General features: G+C 42.7%; 2 long non-coding RNA genes and 1 pseudogene across 2 annotated transcripts in view; 2 read left to right on the forward strand and 1 right to left on the reverse strand.

Moving 5' to 3' along the window:
* The first annotated feature begins 655 nt into the window (after nt 1–655).
* LOC144311769 (uncharacterized) overlaps nt 656–23,205 on the forward strand; it is a 37,222-nt gene continuing 14,672 nt past the window's right edge. Inside the window, exons 1-2 of the long non-coding RNA XR_013377293.1 lie at nt 656–784; nt 2,871–2,968. This is a non-coding gene — a long non-coding RNA (uncharacterized LOC144311769). The remainder of the gene's footprint in view (nt 785–2,870; nt 2,969–23,205) is intronic.
* On the reverse strand, nt 20,109–22,763 carry LOC144312084 (uncharacterized). Its single transcript, XR_013377527.1, has 2 exons — nt 22,669–22,763; nt 20,109–20,935 (listed from the first exon to the last, which is right to left on the reverse strand). It is a non-coding gene; the product is annotated as an uncharacterized LOC144312084 (long non-coding RNA).
* On the forward strand, nt 21,333–22,294 carry LOC144312083 (proteasome subunit alpha type-1 pseudogene; annotated as a pseudogene).

Consider the following 23,205-nt stretch of genomic DNA (forward strand, 5'->3'; position numbering starts at 1 on the left):
ATAGTATAACACCCAGTGTTCATCCCATCAATGCCCTCCTCAGTGCTTGTCACCCAGTTACCCCGACCCCCCGCCCGCCTCCCCTTCCACAACCCTTTGTTTGTTTCCCAGAGTTAGGAGTCTCTCATGGTTTGTCTCCCTCTCTAGTTTTTCCCACTCAGTTCCCCTCCCCTCCCTTATAATCCCTTTCACTATTTCTTATATTCCACGTATGAGTGAAACCATATGATGATTGTCCTTCTCCAACTGACTTACTTCGCTCAGCATAATACCCTCCAGTTCCATCCACGTCAAAGCAAATGGTGGGTATTCATCCTTTCTGATGGCTGAGGAATATCCCATTGTATACATAAACCACATCTTCTTTATCCATTCATCTGTTGAAGGACATCGAGGCTCCTTCCACAGTTTGGCCACAGTTTGGCTACATTGCTGCTATGCACATTGGGGTGCAGGTGTCCTGGCATTTCACTACATCTGTATCTTTGAGGTAAATACCCAGCAGTGCAATTGCTGGGTCGTAGGGTTGAACAATCTTTAAATGCAAATATTTTCCTCTTTCTGAATTTCAAAGTTGAAAGAGATCTAAATATCCCTTCATGTTATGCATGAAGAAGGTTCCTGGGCATTATGAGATCACACAGCCAATCAGTGGCAGATCTAGAAGAAAACAGGACTCAAGTATGCTGATGGAGACAATATCTCTTTCAGCCAGACCACGCTGCCTCTCTGTCTCGTGGGAGCTCATATGAATTAGCAAGGTCTTGTGGGCTGCGATCAGGAGGTGAGCAGACTCCCTGGCCTGGGGGAGGACAGAGTGATGCTCCTCCCTCTCTCCCCACACACACTGCTTGCAGCTCCAGGAGGCAGGAGAGGAGCTCCCACCAGATGCAGGACTTTTTCACTATTGTGGCGTGGCTTTATAATGCCAGCTATAATAAAATCCCTCGATTCGGGGTATTTGTAAAATGATCTTTGATGATGTCCGTCTACTCTTGTCCAGGATTGCAGGACTTACTCTTCTTATTTTCCTAGAACCACGGAGGAACTGCATCCATTTTCTCTCAGCATCTTGTCCCTGGAACCCCCAGGATGCTCAGTAGGAAGGATGTTTACAGTGAGAAAGGACAGGACTTTTGAGGACCTGGATTTCAGTCCTAGCTGTAACCCTTAATGATTTTGAGATCTCCAGCAAGATATCAATCTATTTTCTGGAGCTGCTTATATGTATTAACTTATTGTCCAACTATAAAGTATTATACTAAACATTGAGATATAAAGAGGGCAAGCAAGATTCCTGCCCTCCAGGAGATTGCCCTGTGGTGGGAGATAGCCAAATAAATAATTATAATGTATGTTCTAGAATAGAGCAACTACATGTGTGCAGATGACGTATACGCAGCCTGGTTCTCCAACACCAGACCTACAAATGGCTCTATGCTGCAGACTTTAAAGGGGTGACAGTGAAGAAAGTGTTAGAGGTCACTGAGAGCCAGATTAGAAGGAGCATTCTATATCTAACTGAGGAGGCCAAACTTTATTCTGTTAATTCAGGCCACACTTGTAGACTTGAAGCAGGATCCAATTTCCCTGTTAGAAAGATCATACTGGTTGGCAGGGCAGGCCCAGAGCAGGGAAACCAGACAAGTGGTTCTGGGAGAAGAGAGGAGTTCCCAAGCCAGGAGGAGAAGAAGCCAGAAGAAAAGATCCAAGAGGTTAGAGGAAACCCAGGAGAGAGGAGGGTATTATGGGAATTTTGGAACGAGAAAATTTCAGGAGGAATTGGAAAACAGGATTGTCCAATCTTGCAGACCAGGAGTAACACAGGACCAGGTGGCAGCCCATGGCATTGGGTCACTAGGATGTGCTGACAGCCCTAATGGCACCCAGTCCAGGGCAGTTGTGGGCAGAAACCAGACTGCAAGTATTGAGAAGAAAATGGGAAAGGGAGATGAGATGGGAGGATGAAAGCCTTTGTTTCTCTTCCTGACCATTAGGACAGGAATAAAATCTCTGATGATACCATCCATTCAAAATCACTTAAAATGAGATGGATGAAAACGTCCTGGAGGTGGATGGTGGTGAAGGCTGCCCAACATTGTGAACGCACCTAATGCCACTGAACTGTACACTTTAAAGAAATAAGTAAATCTTTTTTTTTTTTAGTAAATCTTTTTAAAAAATAATTAAGCTATATTGTTTTGTAAGATTTCTTTCACTAAATATAACATGTTTTCTCATATTATGAAACATTCTTTTAAAATATTATTTTAAATGGCTATAGAATCCCACTGATGCATGTAAAATTCCACTTTTAGACATTTAAGTTTTTAATTTTTAGAAAAGAAGAAAATTATGTTTGCTTTTTGAAATTATGATGGTTCTGTGCAGCAAAAATAGAAAAACACAGAAACAGAAAAGGCCACATGTAATCCCACCATCTAGATAACCACTATTAGCACTTGAACCTATTCTTTTCAGTCTCTTCCTCTGTGTGTGTGTGTGTGTGTGTGTGTGTGTTCACTTATATAATTCTCTATTGTTGGATATTTCAATGATTTGTCATTTTTCAATATTATAAATAATATCCCATATGATAGAATACTATGCAGTCATTAAAATATTCTAAAATAATATCTCATAACTTGACAAAATGCACATGCTGCGTTATAAAGCGGAAAAAAATAAGTTGCAAAACGTTATCACCATGATGACAAGTTTATTCAGGTGTCAATATTTACAAATTGTATGTGCAGTTTACTTTGTGTCAATTAATAACTAAGTAAAGCTGCTTTAAAAGATAAATGCATTTCTTAAAAAAAATTATGTTGAAGTAACAGACATCTCATTGAACACATCTTTATCTTTAGAACAGGTCCTCAGACTGGAATTCCTGCCTGGAAGTTTCGTGGTGTCTTCTGGCAAATTGAAGGGAGGGATGGAACTGGAAGGTAATATGCTGAGTGAGGTAAGTCAATCAGAGAAGGACAATCATCATATGGTTTCACTCATATGGGGATTATAAGAAATAGTGAAAGGGAGTATAAGGGAAAGGAGGGGAACTGAATGGAAAAAATTAGAGGGAGACAAACCATGAGAGACTCCTAACTCTGGAAATGAACAAAGGGTTGCGGAAAAGGAGGTGAGCAGGGGTTTGGGGTAATTCGGTGAGGGCACTGAGGAGGACACTTGATGGGATGAGCACTGGGTGTTACACTATATGTTGGCAAATCGAACTTCAATAAAAACAAATGCAAAAAGATAGTATAAAGCCTTTACAACTAAAAAAAGAAAAAAAAGAAAACTGAAAAATATACTTTATTCTCTAATCTTGATACTGAATATATTCTCTGTTCTTTCTTTCCTATCTTTTCTTGCATTTATACAGATTTCTTTGATAAAATGAGAAATAACATTAAACTGCCTTCCTCACTGTCTTTGAGATTATGCATTAAAACTTCCATGCAGGGATCCCCGGGTGGCTCAGTAGTTTAGTTCTGCCTTCAGCCCAGGGCGTGATCCTGGAGTCCCGGGATCGAGTCCCACATCGGGCTCCCTGCGTGGAGCCTGCTTCTCCCTCTGCCTGGGTCTCTGCCTCTCTCTCTCTCTCTCTGTCTCTCTTTCTGTGTCTCTCATGAATAAATAAATAAAATCTTTTAAAAAATAAAATAAAACTTCCATGCTTATTTACTAAGTTCTTGATTGAAATTTATAGTCATAGATACTCACCTTGACCTCATGCAGCCATGTACATATTAATTCTTCATTATATATTTTGGACTAATTTTTAGCCAGCATATATAAATATGGATTTGTAGAGTAGTGTATCTGGATTTGAAGAGTCTGAGTCATTCCTAAATGTCTTAGTTTCTCTATTCATTTTTTAAATGGAAACAAAATAAATAGAAATAAATAAATGGGGGAAAATGTATATTCCGAAAGCTAAATAAGTTTTTTCATACGCCAGATTGTTAGAGAAGGGGACGTGATGATTTTTTTCAACAAGTGCAAAAATGTTTTAAAATATAGTTTGAGTCCATATTGATTTTAAAGAAGAGGGAGAGAAAGCAAAACCAAGTGCAAACAGGACCCAGGAGAGGAAGAACCGCTACCTTCCGGTGCCTCCCCTGGGTGAGCCGCAGCGCCCTCACCTGGTAATGGGATGCAGGTGCACGCTTTGCAAGCCAAGAACGCTGGATTGCCAGCCACCATCAGGAGCTGGAAGAGGCAAGGAAAGATTCTAGGAGCCTGGCTGTGGACGCCTTGATCTCTGACTTTCGGCCTCCAGATCACAGCCCTGACAGACTTTTATACACTGAGCAATTTTCTTCACCTCTAACTAGACACAGTTCTCGCCTGAAGCACCTGTTTCGGTTGTACTTTATACATTATTTGTATCATTTAACTGAGCTCGGTCTCCCCCTGGACCCCTTGTTAGGCTATAAGCTCCATAAAACAGGAACACCTTTCTCTCCCCAGAGCCTGGTGTGTGACATTAGAATAGTTGGGAATGAGTCAGTCATGGGGTGGGTATCCTGTACCTGGCTACATGCCGAAGTGCCCATGACACAGGAGCAGCTTGGAGTCCATATGCTGCCATCCACTCATGGTCCTGAACACTTGGCCATGTCACTGCTTTGGTGACAGTGACACCATTGGGCATGCCTGATTCAGCCTTGGCTGGGTACCAGCTACTCTGCTAAGCACTTGGCCAGGATTGTTCCACTTAATCCTCACAATGGCTCCATCCAGTTGGTCTCTGTGTGATTCCCACTTCACAGATGTAAACGCTGAGTCTTGGCCAAGGTGGCACAGCTAGAAAACAGCAAAGCCAGAACTTGCATTTGTATTTCTCTGACTCCAAATCCCAGGAAGAACATCAAGCACCTCCCAGTGTTCTTGCTTCATTCTGTTGACTGGGCAGGTCCTAACCTCTGGGTTACCCTCTTTGGTTAGACTTGAAATTTAAATTTACAAAAGAAATGTGCAAGTGGGATCATACCCGGGCAGGGTCCTTCATTTGCCCTTTATTCTGTGACTAGGGTGTAGAGCCATATAAATCAAATCCATTCATATCAAGCACCTGCTTAAAATCCCACAGTCCTTGGGGTAAAATCCCTCAGTTCTGTGCCCGTCACTGAATTATCCTCTGCTCTCAGTCCACATATGTGCCCCAGCACACATGGTTCCTGTTCTAGCCACCAGGAGCCATCTGCAGTCCCCAAAGGTCCACCTTTCACCTTTCCCCCAAAAGGCCCTGCAGTGGCTGAGTTGGCCTCTCCCTCAACTCCATCACCCTCAGCAGACTTAGTAGGCTTCAAGAGGCTGTGCCTTACCTAATCTGAGCTGGGTAGTCTTGAGCAACCTTGCCATGCTTAGTTACTTGCTTGTCTCCCACCAGACATCCAAGACATCTGTGTGGTTGGAAAATGGAGCGAAATAGAGCATGTGGGGGAGGGGAAGCCCCTGAGCCCTGGCACCAGACAGACCTGGGTTTGTATCCTGCCTCCCCAGTTGCTCACTGGGAATCTTTAGGTAGCCATTGAGACTACCCAAATTTCATTTTCCTCATCTGTAAAGTGAGAATTTTCTTATCATCTTGTTAGGTTGTCAGGAGTTTTGATTTATATACAAGAATGATTGCATATATTCAGAATGCCAGGTATATAGGAAAATTTCATTCCCTGTATCCAACTGCATATATGAGACAGCATTAATAAGGTTACATCCACTTGGAAGTTCCAGGCATGATTTTATACTCTTCTCCATTCTACAGACCTTGGCAAGTCATATAGATACACCTAGATCTGTGCTGTTAATGCTAGCCACTAACCATATGTGCCTGCTGAACATTTGAAATGTCTGAATTGAGACATATCCTCAGTGTGGAATGAATACTGGATTTCAAAGATTTAGTAGGAACAAAAAAAAAAGTAAAATATCTCAATAATAATTTCTACTATTGCTTACATGTCAAAATGATAATATTTAGGATAGGGATCCCTGGGTGGCGCAGCGGTTTAGCGCCTGCCTTTGGCCCAGGGCGCGATCCTGGAGACCCGGGATCGAATCCCATGTCGGGCTCCCGGTGCATGGAGCCTGCTTCTCCCTCTGCCTGTGTCTCTGCCTCTCTCTCTCTCACTGTGACTATCATAAAAAAAAAAAAAAAAAAAAAAAAATTAAAAAAGATTAAAAAAAATATTTAGGATATATAAGGTTAAATAAAGTATATTACTAAAATTACTGTCACATTTATCTTACTTACTTAAAATAAGGCTGCTAAGGGGCACCTGGGTGGCTCAGTTGGTTGAGTATCTGCCTTTGGTTCAGGTAGTGATCTCAGGGTCCTGGGATTGAGCCCTGCATGGGGCTCCCTGTTCAGGGGGGGAGTCTGCTTCTCCCTCTCCTTCTGCCCTTCCCCCCAGCTCATGTACTCACTCATGCTCTCTCAAATAAATAAATAAATAAAATTCTTAAAGAAAATAAATAAGGCTGCTAGAAAAAAAAAACCTTTGAAATTACATATGTGGTTTACCTTTGTGGTTTAAATTATATTTCTACTTGATAGGGTTACCCTGGACTCTCAGAGAAAATCTGAAAGCTTACTTCAACTCATTTACTCTCCGTGTGCATGTTAAGCTTCATAAATGGCCACAGATAAGGGAGCAATCAAACTGTAGCCATAGGTGCCCTGAGCAGGGTAAAGTGGGGTGGGACATCATCAGAGAAGAAGCTTTGGTTAAAAAAAAAAAAATCAAATTCACTTGTTCTGATATTTGGCTCTAACCCTTTGAGCTTTCCCCATGTACAGTCCAAGGCTCTATGTCTTGAGAGGCAGCTTTGATTCTTTGGCTTCTATTACAACCTCTGGCCTAGATTCATTCACTCCTATGAAATCTAAGGAGTCAAGTGTCTATAGGTTGAGGCTAGAAGGGCTTCAGATTTTCCATGATATTTTCCATAAGAAATAGTCATCAAAAAAAAAAAAAAAAAAGAAATAGTCATCAATTGAGCTAAGAAAACATCCATTTAGCAGAAAGAAACACTGAGGCCCAGAATGCAATAGCCTTTGTTTTTTTTTTTTAAGATTTTATGTATTTATTCATGAAAGACAGAGAGAGAGAGAGAGAGAGAGAGGCAGAGACACAGGTAGAGGGAGAAGCAGGCTCCATGTAGGGAACCCAATGTGGGACTTGATCCCAGGACTCCAGGATCATGCCCTGGGCCGAAGGCAAACCTCTGAGCCACTATACACTGGGCAGAAAAACTCTTACTTCAGCCTACATCAAATAAAGAAAAAAAATACTCTGATTCCAAGAATGGTGGCTTTGAGGAATTATGATTCATCCTTGGAAATTTTTGAGAAAATTAGTTGGTAGAGACCAAAGGGCAAATGTGAGAAGAATATAATTAAAGAGGCCACTGATTGGGATAAAATGCTTATTTACCTCAGGAGTCTTTCAAAGACAAAAGTCAAAGAAGCCAAGCAGCCACTTGAACATTAAAAAAAAAAGAGACAGAGAGAGAGAAAGAAAGAAACAAGCCAAAGAAATACTAGTATACGAGGGTAATCAGATACATCAAAAAGATAGAAAGATAATTAAAGATGAGAATCTAATTACAGAGCACATAGATTTAGACTAATAATCAAGAGGTCTGCAAACACACTTAGAGGAGGAAAGAGAATCTCAAATTTAATTTTTTAAAAAGATTTTATTTATTTATTTATTTATTTATTTATTTATTTATTTATTTATTTATGAGATACACACAGAGAGAGGCAGAGACATAGGCAGAGGGAGAAGCAGGCTCCCTGCGGGGATCCTGATGCAGGACTCCATTCCAGGACCCCAGGATCACACCCCAAGCCAAAGGCAGACACTCAACCAACCATCTGAGCCACCCAGATGCCCCCAGAATGTCAAATTTAGAGGAGGAAGTCTGACTAGTTCAGGTCCTTCATCTCTCTGAAACTCAGCTTCCTCTTCTGTAAAGACCTCTAAGCTCCTTTCAAATCTAAATTTAAGATTGCATAAAATGAATAGCAAAACCTATTTTAGCTAAATCTATTTTATGAAAGAGCTAAGTGTATTTTATGAAATGCTAAATCTATTTTATGAAATCTTAACTTTACATAGATAATTTTTATAGAAAAAGTAAAAACTACATCTGAGCAAGAAAAAAATCAAAATCAATCTTGCCATCAAGAGAAAGCTACTGTGAACACTTTAGTGTATATTCTCTCAGATTCATATATATACATAAAGATAATTTTTTACAAATTTTGTTATGACATGCTTCCAGTCAACGAAGTATTTCAAGGACATTTCCTTGTCTCTGTTTACTTTCCATGCCATTGCTCGTGATGGCTGCCGTGTTTTATAGTTTAAATATAGGCATCAATGCACAATGAGTTGCAGGATGTGTCACAGGGCAAATGTGAGTCTGTCCAGATTAGGAGGGATACAGAAAGTTCAGGGAAAAAATAACAATATAGGACGCCTTCTAACCTATAAGAACTTTTGCACAAAAGCCTTATAACCTACAAAGTGTTTTTAAATCTTATGACTGCCCAGCTAGCACAATGTCTAACATATAGGGAACCTCAATAAACATTATTGAATAAATGAAAACATACATATGTATTATCTTATGTATTCCTCATAAAACTGGGATGAGAACTGCATCAGCATCATCAGCATCATTTTACACATTTTATAGATCATCTCTGTCTCCATGGTAAAATCCATTGTGATTTATACAATATTTTACACAAATCCATCTCATTTGAGCATAGGATTTTATCCCCATTAAAGAAAGATGGAAACTGAGGCTAAGGTCAGATGGTCACCAAGTGGGAAAGCTTAACCTTGAATGCAAACTTGCAACACTCTCCATTGCTTCCCAGCCTTGAAATGTCCTCTCCTCCTTTATTTAAGCAGTTTGTGCTGTAGAACAAATCATCTGTATCCTGGTAAATGGTTAACATTCAGCTCTGGGGGAGAAGGAGCCCTGATTTGTAGCATTTACTGATTTCCCTGGTATAAATACTCCCACTATGGCTGATCTGAAGCTGCTGATGAGATGTTACTGAACACAGAGATGGGAGATGTCCACATTTAGCACACAAGTGCCAGCTGGCTGTAACACACTGCTGGATGGGATCATCTTTCCTTCTACCTAATTATAAATTCCTGGGGACTGTATCTCTTATCAGTTTTCACAATGCCACACACCTATACAGCAATTAATAAGATATTTGGCTTTGGGGTGCTGAGGTGGCTCAGTTGATTGAGGATCCAACTGTTGGCTTCGGCTCAGGTCATAATCTCAAGGTCCTGGGAGTGAGCCCCCACAATGGGCTCTGTGCTCAGCAGGGAGTCTGCTTGAGGATTCTGAGGATTCTCTCTCCCTCTCCCTCTGCCCCTCCCCACTGGGCTTGCTTGAGCACTCTCCCCACACCCAAGAAATAAATATATCTTTTTAAAAAAAAGAATCTTTGGGCTTGGCATAAATGTTTAGCCTGGCTTTGCAATTTCAGTTTCTCATTCTCTTTGGTTTCCTCACCTGTACAGTCCTTTACCCCAGACTTAGGGGGGAATGCATGGAGACAGTCCGGTCACTTGAATTGCTTCCCTTTCTTTTTTTTATTTATTTTTTATTTTTTTAAAATTTATTTATGATAGTCACACACACACACAGAGAGAGAGAGAGAGAGAGAGAGAGGCAGAGACATAGGCAGAGGGAGAAGCAGGCTCCATGCCCCGGGAGCCCGATGTGGGACTCGATCCCGGGTCTACAGGATCGTGCCCTGGGCCAAAGGCAGGCGCCAAACTGCTGCGCCACCCAGGGATCCCTGTTTCCCTTTCTTTAATCCCCACTTGTGTCTTTGTCATGGTCTGGGGTAGAGTCATGAGTCTGAAGAGAGAAGCAGCAGCTATGGGGACTCAGGATTTCCTGCTTTATATTTATAGTCTCTTAATACCGGGTTTAGAGTCTCCTGTCCTGGGGTCCCAGTACCTCACGTTAACCAAAACATTGGTTTTGGATTGTTGCTTGAATGAGGTCAGTAGGAGGTGGAGGTGGCAGATGGGAAGTAAGGCTCATGGGAAGTTCAAGCCTATACATTTCTTCAAACCTAAATTGGCACAAAATCCATAAATAATTCAGAAACCTGGAAGTTGTTAATTATATTGATCAAGGCTACAACTCTTGGGGCTAATTTTTCCCCTCAACATCTTACTGGGAATGTCCTGCTGTGCATCTTAACTGGAGTTGGTCTGTGCTGATACAGAAACTTCATTTTCTTGAGAGTGAAATGTGCACACTGTGAAACAGTCTAGAGCCAGGAGGAAGGTGGAGAAAAGGCAGACTTTGGCACCACCTTCTGGAAGATTCTGTTTTTACATGCCATGTACGAATTTAATAAAATTGGTAAGATCTTTTGTATTCTGTTCTCTAATACATGGTCAGTTTTGAAAATCTCTTGTAAGAAGAGATATAGGAACAAATATAATTAAAACATTAGTTAAATACTAATTTCTCCTACTAAAACACTTATCAAATCCTCTGTCAGATTGAATTTTAACTTTTTTAATTTTTTTAAAGCAATCTCTACACCAATGTGGAGCTTGAACTCACAACCTAAGATCAAGAGTCATGTGTTCCACAGACAATGCCAACCAGGGGCCGTGAATTTTAACTGGACTTATTTTCCCCCTCCAACCTACCCTCCCTTCAAATTCAAACATCAAGTAGACTAGACAAAGACTGGAGAAGGGAAAATGGGAAAAGCAAAGGGCACTGGTCTAGAAAAATTGAAAAGTGATTCTACATACAAAGCCAGAACAACTCTCTCAGGAGAGAGAGAAATGTGCCCCTAGGGAGCTACTAAAATCAGATAACCACTGCAAAATGAAAACAAGAAAAAAACGTGCCAGCTGCATGAACCAACAAGCCACACATCTAGCAACAGCTTTGCTGGAGAGCTTCTCCCTACTGTAGTCTGGACCTCCTGGGTCTGGGACAAAAGTGTTCTCAGTTGCCCTGGGCAAGTTATACCTGCAGAGCCCACTCTGCCAATGCCAAACCCCAAGGCTTTATTTCCACACCATCGAGCAACTTCAGAAAGGCTCAGGATGCTTTCTCCTCTTCCTCTTTGGAGTTTTGCTTCATTCACATTCGTTTTCAATGGCTTATTTGTAGAACACTGATAAACACATTTTTTTCTCTCCCCAATAGTGATATGACTTGGTATTTGCACATTGGTTGATGCTTTTCAAAGGCTGTCACTGCTGTCACCTCCCAACACCCCTGTGAGGCAGGTAGAAAGGTGCTGCTCCTCATGCCACCAATGACAAACTGAGGCTCCAAGGGGGCCAATATGTTGTCCAGACCCCACAGCCCAGCACCTCTGGTCCTCAGGCCAGGCCTTCAGTCACTCTGTGGCACCTTGTAGGGACCCCATGGGGCCAGGTGGGGCTTACATCATGTGGAGTGGCAACAGGGCCCCCTTGACAAAACCTGGGTGAGCTGTTGCTCCCATCCCACACAGGCTGCCTGACCAGGTGCCCTGTGGAGCTGAAGGGAGGGATGAGGGAGAGAAAACTCTCCAGGGACATACTGAAGAACACCTGGGGTGAGCATGGGATTGAGTCAAATGTCACAAACTACTTGTCAAATACCCCCTGTGGACTAGGAATCCCAAGCCAGAGTGGATGCTGTAGGTTCCTCAGGGAGCTTTCAGTTAGGTCAGACAGAAAAGTTAGATGACCGCAATACAACCAAGAAATCGTCATCATCATAAAAGAAAGTGTGCTTGGAGACACAGAGATGGGGTGGACAGAGGAGAGCTCAGGTGGCCTTCCATCAGCCTCTAAGTGAGAGCAGATGTGAGGGATGGTTTAAGATCAGAAAGAGTCACATCCACACACACACTCACCCTTACTCATGCACATCCACAGAGGAAGACCCCTCAGGCCCTCTCCATCCCTCAGGCTTCTCAGGGCTGCTCCAGAGGCCCACCTCAGGCCCAACCCTGAGGAACAAGTCACACAGGTACTAAAGCCTGAGATTCATGAAGGATGAATCTCCAAAACTGAGGGATGACAAAGGACTGTCTCTCCCCACTTTTCCATACTCTAGACTTGGCTTTAGCTTTGATAGGACCCTTTGTAGGAAGCCAGGGGCTATCCAGTGTCATTGGCTTGGATTGATGTGGCAGCTTTGCCTAGTTTCTGGAACCGAGGGACTTGGTGGTGAATTATCAACCTGGGAGCTATTTCTGTTTCCTAGAGTCTCACAACCTTCCTGGAGACAGGACAGGGGTCACTGAAATTGCTCCACAGTGATGGCAGAAATTCTTCAACTGGCTCAGCTGCCTGTGATCCACATTGTCATCTCACATGACCTTTGTTCTCCTCCTCTGATAATGACAGCTTAACGAGCTCAGTGGAGGTTTCCCACAAATACCAATAAGTAATCCCTTTTGGTTTTTAGAACAGGAGAACTAAGGAAGTAATTTCAGGGGTTTGGAAGTGAACTGTAGGTCCCATTTTTATGTTAAAGGCTTCACTGATTAATATAGATGTTCTATAAGTAGGAAAAGGGAAAATCCTACCCTTCCGTGACCTATGAAAGTTCTACAGATTGGCATCAAGATCACAATCATTTTATCTGGGCCTCAAGCCAGGGGCCCCTAAATGGATCATGTGGAGTCCACTGCTGCCTGTGGAGTGCTGGCTCTGAAAATGTGCTTTGGGGTTTTGGAATTCTCTGTGGATGATAGTTGGAAAGCAAGAGGTCAGGCTCTTGAGAGAGATTTTATCTTCATTCCTCACTTCTATTTCCAATTCATAAATTGGTCCAGAAGGTTCATTCATTCATTTGACAAACAGTTATGTAATACTTGCCCCAAGCACACCTAATATTAGGCATTGTAAATACATATGTGATTAGAGCCTGGTCCTTGTAGTATGGGATAAAGTAAATAATGAAAGTTATTTAACATGAGCTCAGAGCTCTTCGATGCATGGTTCCCTGCCTTACTAATTTCCCACCCCTTTAACTTAGCACAGAATCTGAGATTTAAGCAAAGGAGCCCAGTAAGACTTTATCCAATGAATAAGGGTCAACATTTAAGAATCTACTTGCAACAATGGCAATGTGTCCACTTTAGGAGAGATGTGGCAACAGTATGTTTTCAGCAAGGACTCTATGGTAACATGCAAATAAAGGAATTATTGCTACATCTTATTTTTTTTTTTTATTTTTTTTTTATGATAGAGAGAGAGAGAGAGGCAGAGACACAGGCAGAGGGAGAAGCAGGCTCCATGCACGGGGAGCCTGACGTGGGACTCGATCCCGGGTCTCCAGGATCGCGCCCCGGGCCAAAGACAGGCGCTAAACCACTGCGCCACCCAGGGATCCCTTGCTACATCTTATTAAAGAAATAAAAGTAACATAGGCACAGAGGAAAGAACGTTTAATTCTGCCTAGGAGGGCTACAATGGTGGAAGGGGAAAACTCGTTTCTCCTCTATTTACCAGTCTGCTCTCAATACTTCTGGCATCACCAAACAATTCTCCAACACAAGCTGGGTGTCCTACAATTCAACTCAATGCTTACGCTGTCTATCTAGAGATAGTATCAGATCCCACAGGTTAAGGCCTCCATCCCACAAGACTGCCCTCACTTCAGACCCCAATTGCAAGCCTTTCTTGTCTTGTCACCTGTGCTTCTGATCAACCATAAAATCAGAGGTTCCCACCATCCCTTCTCAAGTTTGATAATTTGCTAGGATAGCTTGAAGAAAAGGAAGACAGGTCACTTAACTAGATTACTGGTTTGTCCTAATAGGATACAACTCAGGAACAGACAGATGAAAGAGATGCACAGAACAAGGTATGGAGGAAGGGACATGGAGTTTCCATGCCCTCTGAGCAGGCCACCTTCTCAACCCCTCCACCAACCCAGAAGCTCTCCAAATGTCTAACATAAGGCATGTTCAGGGCAAGTGTCAAATAAGTGTTCAGATGAATGAATGAGTGCTAAATTAGGAATTTTAATGGAGGCTTCATTATGTTGATACAATTTATTAAATCATTGGCTGCTGGTAATTGATTGAACCTCTAGCCCCATTGCCAGAGGTCTAGAGGTGGGACTGAATTTCCAACTCTAGTTATAGCTGGTTGCCCTCACATCCAGCCCTCAAACTTCAGGCTCTCAAAAAGTCACCTTATTAATATAAACTCAGTGTGGTTGAAAGGATCTTATTATAAATAACAAAAGAGATCTTTATGGCTCTTATCACCTAGGAAATTCCCAGGGTTTTAGGAGCTCTGTGCCAGGCACTCTGTGGGCAAGTAGAGAGATGATGGCAAAAATCTGGGTGAAGGGTTTTGTTTTCCTTTTGCTATGCTTAGGAGGTCAGGCTTTCTCCTACAAACAATACCAAACCATTGAAAAGTTTTTAAACTCACCATGCTGGCAATATGAAGGTGCGGGCTAGGAGCTACAGACATTAATAGGGGGTAGCAGTGGTCCATGTGAGAAATGATACAAGTACCAAAAGGCCAGTCCAGGACAGGGGGCTGGAAAGATGCAGAAGTGAAAAGTGTTTAGTACATGTGATCAAAAGTGGTGCAAGGTGACAATGAAGAACTCAAGCTTTAGAATTAAACAGATCCAACTTTCAGTTACACTATTTACTCTGTGATCTTGAGCAAACAATCGGTGTCTCAGTTTCCTCATCTACAAAATGCAGCTAAGAGTACCTACTTCATATAATTGGTGTACTAAATTAAAATATTAGGGATTAGTATAATGTCTGGAATATAGGACCTTCTAAATCAGTATTAGCTATGATTATTATTACTGATTAAGCATGGGGGCAAGATGGAAAGAGAGAAATTGAAGAAGACTTGGGTTTCTAGATAGAACAAGTAGGGAAAGATGGTTTCATGGATCTAGATGAGGAGTTAGGTGGAAGAGCACATTTGCAGGTAAGAATTTCAATTTCCAGTTTGGGAAATGTTGAATTTAAGATAAATATGAGGCAGCAATAGAAATGTCCACTGGGCATTCAATAGAGAAATCTGGGCTGGAGTTGGAGATTTAGGGGATTCACAACACAAACAAGGACATTTAAACCAGCAGAGGACATGAAATCATTTGAAAAGGGACATTAGTGGAAGAGGAGAGATCTCAGAGGACACCAGCATGCAGAGGGGATACAAAGAAGAGTGCCCGACAAGTATCCTGGGGATTGTTGCAGATGGAAGGGGAAGGTTGTCTATCGGAAGTGCTTCCAAGGGAGAAGAGAGCTCACCCAGAACCCACGGTGTGCCTTTCTGCTGAGTAGCTCACAAAGGTTAGTAAGACCCATCCCTCACAGAACTTATAAAAAAAAGCTCCAGGAGCTTCAAAAACCTCCCTGTAATGAACTACAATTCTGTTTTAGTTGCCTCTTTTCTTTCTTCTCTCTTCTTTATGAATAAATAATTTTCACCTGTAATTTCTCTGTCCATCTCTCTGTCTTTGCTTATAGGGTAGACACTATGTGAGCCCAGGGGCTCAAGCCTTGTTTAGACAGCAGTCTGTTGAAAGCATTATGCGGCGGGCCAGGCCAGACCAGATGTCCTGTGTTGCCTTCCAGCTTTGTGGAGCTTCCTCCCAGGCTGCTGTGGCACATTGCCCTGGTCAGCCAACACTTTGAGAAGTGAGTCAAGAATTCTGGCCAGGAAGGAAGGAAATGTTGGAGGTCTGTGGAAATGTAATGCAGCTACTTTAACAATCTTGGGCATTGCAAAAGATAATGATTTCAAGTTAGCTTTAAAGTATGTCTAGTTTTGCAACAATGTGCCATGCAATCTAAGGCACTCAAGAAGCTGTGTTAATGTAATTCCACCATTCAAAGAGGGCCACATGTGGGATCCCTGGGTGGCGCAGCGGTTTGGCGCCTGCCTTTGGCCTAGGGCGCGATCCTGGAGACCCAGGATCGATTCCCACATCGGGCTCCCGGTGCATGGAGCCTGCTTCTCCCTCTGCCTGTGTCTCTGCCTCTCCTTCTCTCTCTGTGACTATCATAAATAAATAAAAAAAAATTAAAAAATATATATTTAAAAAAAAAAAAAGAGGGCCACATGTTTGGAGATTTAGTGGAAACTAATGGATTGGAACAGTATTTGCTCACACTCTTAGCAGGCTAGTGTAGCACTATACCTCTCCTGCCCCATTGCCAAAGTTTTCCCCACTGTGATGAAAGGGGACAACGCACTGTAAATCTGCAAAAAAAATCCAATCCATGGAGCTCTTTCCATGAATTAGAAACTTTTTTTGGGGGGGGGGGGGATTAGAAACTTTGTCTCCAAATCAAGAGCAGTTGCCCCATAATAGCTCTTGTCCCCCATTTTCCTGAGGCTACCTATTCTGTGTATGATCTGGAGAGTTATTTTTGGCACTGGGCAATAAAATCTCAGAATGCCAATGGTATCCAGTTTAGCTAACTTATCAGGTACATAGTAACAAGTGATGAAGATGATGGTGAAAGTAGAATACCAAACACAACACTCATGTTTAATGCACCAGGCATTGTTTTTAGTAGTTCACATGCAATAACTTCACCTTTACAGAAACCACAGAAGGTAGGTGCTATTATTAGCCAATTTAACAAATGAGGAAACTGAGATGAAGTGGCTGGGTGGAAGACTGAGATTGATTGTGTAAAAAAACAAAACACAGAGGATCTTTTTGGAGTGATGGAAAATTTGCATAGCATAATTGTGATGGGGGTTACAAGATTGTATCCAATTATTAAAATTTGCCAAATTGCATAGTTCAGGTTGGTGAATTGTACTGTAAGTAATACATCAATAATTCTAATAAGAGAAGAAAAAATGAGGAAAGCTTCCAAAAAGAGGTAGCAAAGAGTGGGGAGTGAGGTCTGACTAGCTAGGTGAACCAGGCAAAGTACTAACAGTTCTGTGCCTCTGCTTCCATACATATAAAGTAAGGATAATAATACCTAGTCCCCAATAAATATCAGGTTTCTTCTTCCTTTTTGTCCCTTTTCCATACCTTCAGACTGAGCCAGCTATAAATCAAGACTGTCATTTATGGGTGAGGTAGGGGTGCTTGCTACAGCCCCTCTCCCCGAGGTTGTCACATGGAAATAGTTGTCTCTATAAAGGAGAGATTTCTCCTATGTAGGTAAGAAGACATTATTGAGCCCAAATTGACACAATATTTTCAGAGTGGAATTTTGTAGTATGTAATGAAGTTTAAACCTACATGCCTTTTCCTTAGCAACTCACTTCTATAAACCTACATTATAGAAGTGCTAGCAAAAAAATTGCAAAAATACCTACATAAAAGGATGAACGTGGAAGCTTTGTAAGAGCAAAGATCAAAACCAATCTCAATGCCTATCAGTAAGGCTTGGTTCAGTGAGTTGTAAGACCTCTATTTCCTGGAACACAAGGAGCTGACAGGCAACATAAATGAGGTATGTGTATACTGACATAGGGAGACCTACCCAATATACTGCTAAGAGAAAAATCTACACATAAAGCAATATGCATGAAATAATACCATTAAAAAAAGAAAAGGTGTGGAGCAAAGCTTGCTAGTCGTTTTCAGTATCTCTGCTTTATTTCATTTAAAAATAAAGAATGAGAATGAGAATTCTGGTTTTCTGCCACTCCTGTCCATTGTAAGTGGGCAGCTAAAGACTACATTAGCTTGGGTGGGTATGAAGATCCCAGTGGGCAATCTAGCCCAATCCTGCATATACATCGACAGCCAAAGCCTCTATTTTAGCTGGGTTTGGCAGAGGGTCTAAATTCTGGCCAATGGGATGTGAGCAGAAGTGATACATACAACTAAGTGGTCACATCCTTCAAAAGAAGTTAGTTGTCGTTTGTTTCCTCTGTTCCCTTCCTGCTACTGGACCCCAGAGATAACACTTGGATATGGACAAGGATCCCTCCAAGGAGATGAAACTTCATGGAACGGAGGCTACCTGCCCACTCCTCCAACTGTTTCTCGAAAGAGGAAGAAACTTCTGTGCTGTTTGAGCCACTGTAATTTGGGGTTTCCTATTACAGCAGCTAATCCTATACTCTAAGTAACACAGTATGTGCTTATAGTCTTACCAATAATCATAACTATCACAAATCTAATGCTTATTACGTGCCAAGCACTGTTACAGGCACTTTCACAACAACCCTATGAAAATTGTACCTATTTTATAGATGAGAAAAACTAAAACACAAGGTCAAGGAACCTACCCAGGGTCTTCCAATAAGAGTGGAAGAGATGGGGACATGCACTCCAGAGGCTATGTTCCTAATATAAATCCCAAATTACCTCTGAATATGGAATATACAGGGGAAAGGAGAAGTTTCCTTTTTATAATATACATTTCTGAATGTTTGAATTTTTTATAACAGTTAAACATTATTTTTATAATTTATAAAAGAAAGTTTTTTTTTTCTATAGAAATTTTGGCAAAAAATAACCACAATGGAGAGTAGTACCACTAATTTAAAATACAACCTTAAAAAAAGAAGAAATTCACTTTTTGGGCCTAATTGCTCAGACTCAGAGAGAGCAGGAAAGGTCTGTGGTGAGCCCTAACATTACAAGACAGTGGTAATGGATGGATTTGATGCAAAGACAGAAGAGTCAGTCTGAAAATGCTCTGCAGATGAGCCAAACTAGCCAGCTGATGCTGCTGTCCAAACAACCAGTTGGACACATTTTCATTTTTCATCATTTGTTTTGCCATAATATATCTTCAGTGTAAACCTAGAAAGGAAAAAAAAGACCCTCTCAGTCAACCACTCCTCCCTTTAAGAGGGTCTCAGGCATACAGTCTCTCTTTACATTTGTAAATATTTAGCCCTCTAGTTCCTGGAAGAAGATGAGTCTTGACTTTTGTAAACCTTCCCATGCTGCATAACAACCCTGTGGAGTGTGTGCGGTGAGCCAAAATGTTGCACCATATAGGAACTGAAATGAGTGGCTTGCTGGTTGTTTTAGTTTCAGCTCTTTTAACTAGACTGAAGGTCTATGCAATTACTGCGTTTGCAAAACTAAGACTCAGGAGTTTCATTTTCCTTTTTTTTTTTTTTTAAGATTTTATTTATTTATTCATGAGAGACACAGAGAGAGAGGCAGAGGGAGAAGCAGGCTCCATGTAGGGAGCCCAAGGTGGGACTCAATCCCAGGACCCTGGGATCACGTCCTGGGCTGAAGGCAGATGCTCAACCAGTGAGCCTCCCAGGCATCCCAAGACTCAGGAATTTCTGTCCATCTACTTATCCATAGAGCTTCCAGGCTGAAACAAAATGTATGTGCATTACACAGCACCCCATGTAAGCCAGCAGGGTTTTTTTTTTTTTAATATTTTATGTATTTATTTGACAGTGAGAGAGAGAACACAAGCAGGGGGAGTGGGAGGCAAAGGGAGAAGCAGGCTCCCAGCTAAGCAGGGAGCCCAACGTATGACTTGATCCCAGGACCTGGGGATCGTGACCTGAGCCATCACCCAGGCACCACAAAGCCAGCAGATTTTTAAGTGAAAAGTACATTTTGTACCTCAGACCACTTTTAGAAAATATTTTTTTAGGTTTTTGTATTAGGTTTTTAAAAAAATCTACCCATAACACATTTCTAATTTTTTAAAGATAATATGTTAGTAACAATTTCATAACTGTTTTACTCATTTGCTTTTTTTCTTAAACAATATGACAATCAGCTGTGTTTTTCCCTTAGCATTATCTGTGGGATAATGTCATCTGAACAAATGAAGACCCCATTCCATGGGCAGCAATTAAAAATTATACTTGTTTGAAACATGTATCTATAGCTGTCATTCCCCTCTCAGGACCCTTCTGAACACTGAGAATAATGACTTGGTCTCCCACGCTAATACCCCAGGTTTTGTTATCTAGTTGACTTATGTCTGGGTCATTCTTGTTAAGGAGACTTTGCTTTGAACAGGATAGTTTTTGCTCAAAATCAGTTCAGTTTGGTAAGAATTTCATGAGCATCTACTATGTGCTTACTCCTGCGGTAGGACCTAGAAGTAAATCAGGAACACAGCGTCTAGCAAGGGAGAAGGAGTCTCTTTTTTTAATCAACACAATGACAAAGATATAAAAGTGATACTATTCCAGGGCATGAGTGACAAAATCTGCCTTTTTTTTTCTTCTTTTAGTTTATTCATATAATTTAAAATAGATGTTGATGGTTTTCAAACTATTTAGATTTCTCTCATTACTTTTAAGAGTGATATAACATTTTAGAATGCCAACATTTATGATACTCTGGATGTTATCTACTTTGCTACTGTTTACATTTATTATCAAAGTTTTATGGTTTGTTTAGTTTTTACAGAGAAGGTAAATTTATATTTTATTTTGTCCAAAGAGGGGAACAGAAATCACCTTAATGGAACATTGCAGTCACAGTCCCTTAGCAAGCCAGAAAAGCCATCCCATCCCCCCAGTAAGCACTTGTGAATTGGGAAAAGGTGCCAATCTTGTGGTCATAGGCACTTGTGAATAGGGAAAAGGGACCAATCTGATGTGGCAAGGCTGAATGGCATCACTAAGCCTCTACATCACAGGCCACAGTGCTCTTTGTTCTCTTCCTTTGCTTGGTTTTAGCTGAGTCTTGTCCAGCAATCCCATTCCCTAGAGATCCTGATGTGGTTTTCCCTGAGTGCTGTGATCCAGATGATGGAGCTGTTGATGTAGGAGGAGGTGTGTTCTCAGGAGACTCTGGGTAGGACTTCCTACGAGAGCCTTCAGGAGAGTTGTGTGATACTGAACAAAGTTTGCAGAATGGTCTGGTAAAGGGGTCTCTTGCCTTGGTTACCATATCCTGCCTCAGAAGAACAGCCAGGTCCACTATGTCACTGTTTCATATGCTAAATATACAAAAAAAAAAAAAAAAGTGCAATGAGGTATGCAGTTTTGTACAATTCTTTTTACAAGTATGCAGGCATACCATTACTTCCAGATTGTGAAATACAATAGGCTCCAATTATGCATATTTTAGGTAAAAAAATGACACCTAAAAGCTAGTCATATTGTAGAAAAACACTTTATTCTAACATCTTAGAATAATGTTATACTCCTAGAACTTTCTTTCCATAGACCGGTCAGGCTTTCTAATTAATGCTCTATGTTCTATAAAAAGGTAGTAATAGGTAGCCATTTTTCCAAACACCCTTTTAAGATAGATAGATAGATAGATTGATTGATTGATTCCTGAGAGACACACAGAGAGAGACAGAGACACAGGCGGTGGGAGAAGCAGGCTCCCTGCAGGGCCTGATGCAGGATGCCATCCCAGGCCCAGGCTGCGTTCCTGAAGCCACCACCTCTGCCAGAGGCAGCAGCAGGACCCTGGCCGGAATCACGTTTCGCAACCAGTATGACAATGACGTCACTGTTTGGAGCCCTCAGGGCAGGATTCATCAAATTGAATATGCAATGGAAGCTGTCAAACAAGGTTCAGCCACAGTTGGTCTGAGATAAAAAAACCCATGCAGTGTTGGTTGCACCGAAGAGAGCACAGTCAGAGCTTGCGCTCATCAGAAGAAAATTCTTCATGTTGCTAACCATATTGGTATCTCAATTGCGGGACTTACTGCTGATGCTGGACTGTTATGTAATTTTATGCGCCAGGAGTGTTTGGATTCCAGATTTGTATTTGACAGACCACTTCCTGTGTCTCGTCTTGTATCTCTAATTGGAAGCAAGACCCAGATACCAACACAACGGTATGGCCGGAGACCGTATGGTGTTGGACTGCTTATTGCTGGTTATGATGATATGGGCCCTCACATTTTCCGAACCTGTCCATCTGCCAACTATTTTGACTGTAGAGCCATGTCCATTGGAGCCCGTTCTCAATCAGCTCGTACTTACCTGGAGAGACATATGTCTGGGTTTATGGAGTGCAATTTGAATGAACTGGTTAAACACGGTCTGCGTGCCTTACGAGAGGCACTTCCTGCAGAACAGGACCTAACTACAAAGAATGTTTCCACTGGAATTGTTGGTAAAGACTTGGAGTTTACGATTTATGAGATGATGATGTATCTCCGTTCCTGGAAGGTCTTGAAGAAAGACCACAGAGAAAGGCACAGCCTGCTCAACCTGCTGATGAACCTGCAGAAAAGGCTGGTGAACCAATGGAGCATTAAGTCACAAACCAGTCTATATGTGTATTATCAAGTATGTAAGAATGTAGGAGCCCTTACGGATGACAGTAATCTATTGACGAGTACTGCCCCGTCAAGCATGCGGGGCGGGGTAAACACCAGGGGGTCCTACGACAAGTTTTGGGCCTGCCTCATGCCACCACGGCGGTCCTCCTGGGGGAGGGGGCTGGCTTGGGGCCAGTGGGAAACGCTGCGGACATCCGTGGTTGCCCGGCATCGAGCGGGCGGAGGCCACGTTTGCTGCTAACCCTTGTCCACCGCGGGGCCGCCCCTCATACAACCTTGCCCGTCGGCAACAGCACGGGCAGTGAGAAGCCCGGGGTTTCTGAGGGGAGGCAAGGCCAAAGGGCCCCTCACTTTCCAGGGTCTGGCAGGCACCCAGCCGTCTGCCTACTTCCCTCACTGGCTTTTAGAAGGACACCTCACCTTACCTCAGGCGGCCTCCTGCGCTCACAGCGGGCCGGGAGCCTCCTGCGCAGGCGCGGGCACAGGGACAGAGCCTGCGCCGGAGCACAGCGCGCGGGGCCTGTCGGGGGCACGTCCCGCGGGGCCTGCTGGGAGCGCAGCGCGCGGGGCCTGCTGGGAGCGCAGCTTGGTGCGGGGTGGCCCGGAGTTCGGCGCTCGGAGGTGCCGGGAGCATAACCCTCCAGATGCCCGATCGAGTCTGTGCTCCTAGAGGCAAAAGGGCAAAGAAACCCCGAGGGAGGAAGTACCGAGGATCTGGGAGCCGAGCGGGAGGTGGCACAAAGGTGCACGGGAGGAGCGGGGAGGGCCTCGTAGGCCGCGGCGGTGCCTGCGCTCGCTCGGGCCACGCCGACAGCCCTGGGGCTGGCCCTGCACCGGGGCGAACCCTTCGCTGCTCTGCGGTAATGTCACTAGTGGGAGAGTCTGCGTTTGTGGCTGGAGGTCTCCGTTCCTGGGTGCCCCACGAAAGAGTTACGTGGCGCCCACGCTCAGCTGAAGACGGC

The sequence above is a fragment of the Canis aureus genome, chromosome 4 (assembly GCF_053574225.1).
Source record: "Canis aureus isolate CA01 chromosome 4, VMU_Caureus_v.1.0, whole genome shotgun sequence".
Classification (NCBI taxonomy): domain Eukaryota; kingdom Metazoa; phylum Chordata; class Mammalia; order Carnivora; family Canidae; genus Canis; species Canis aureus.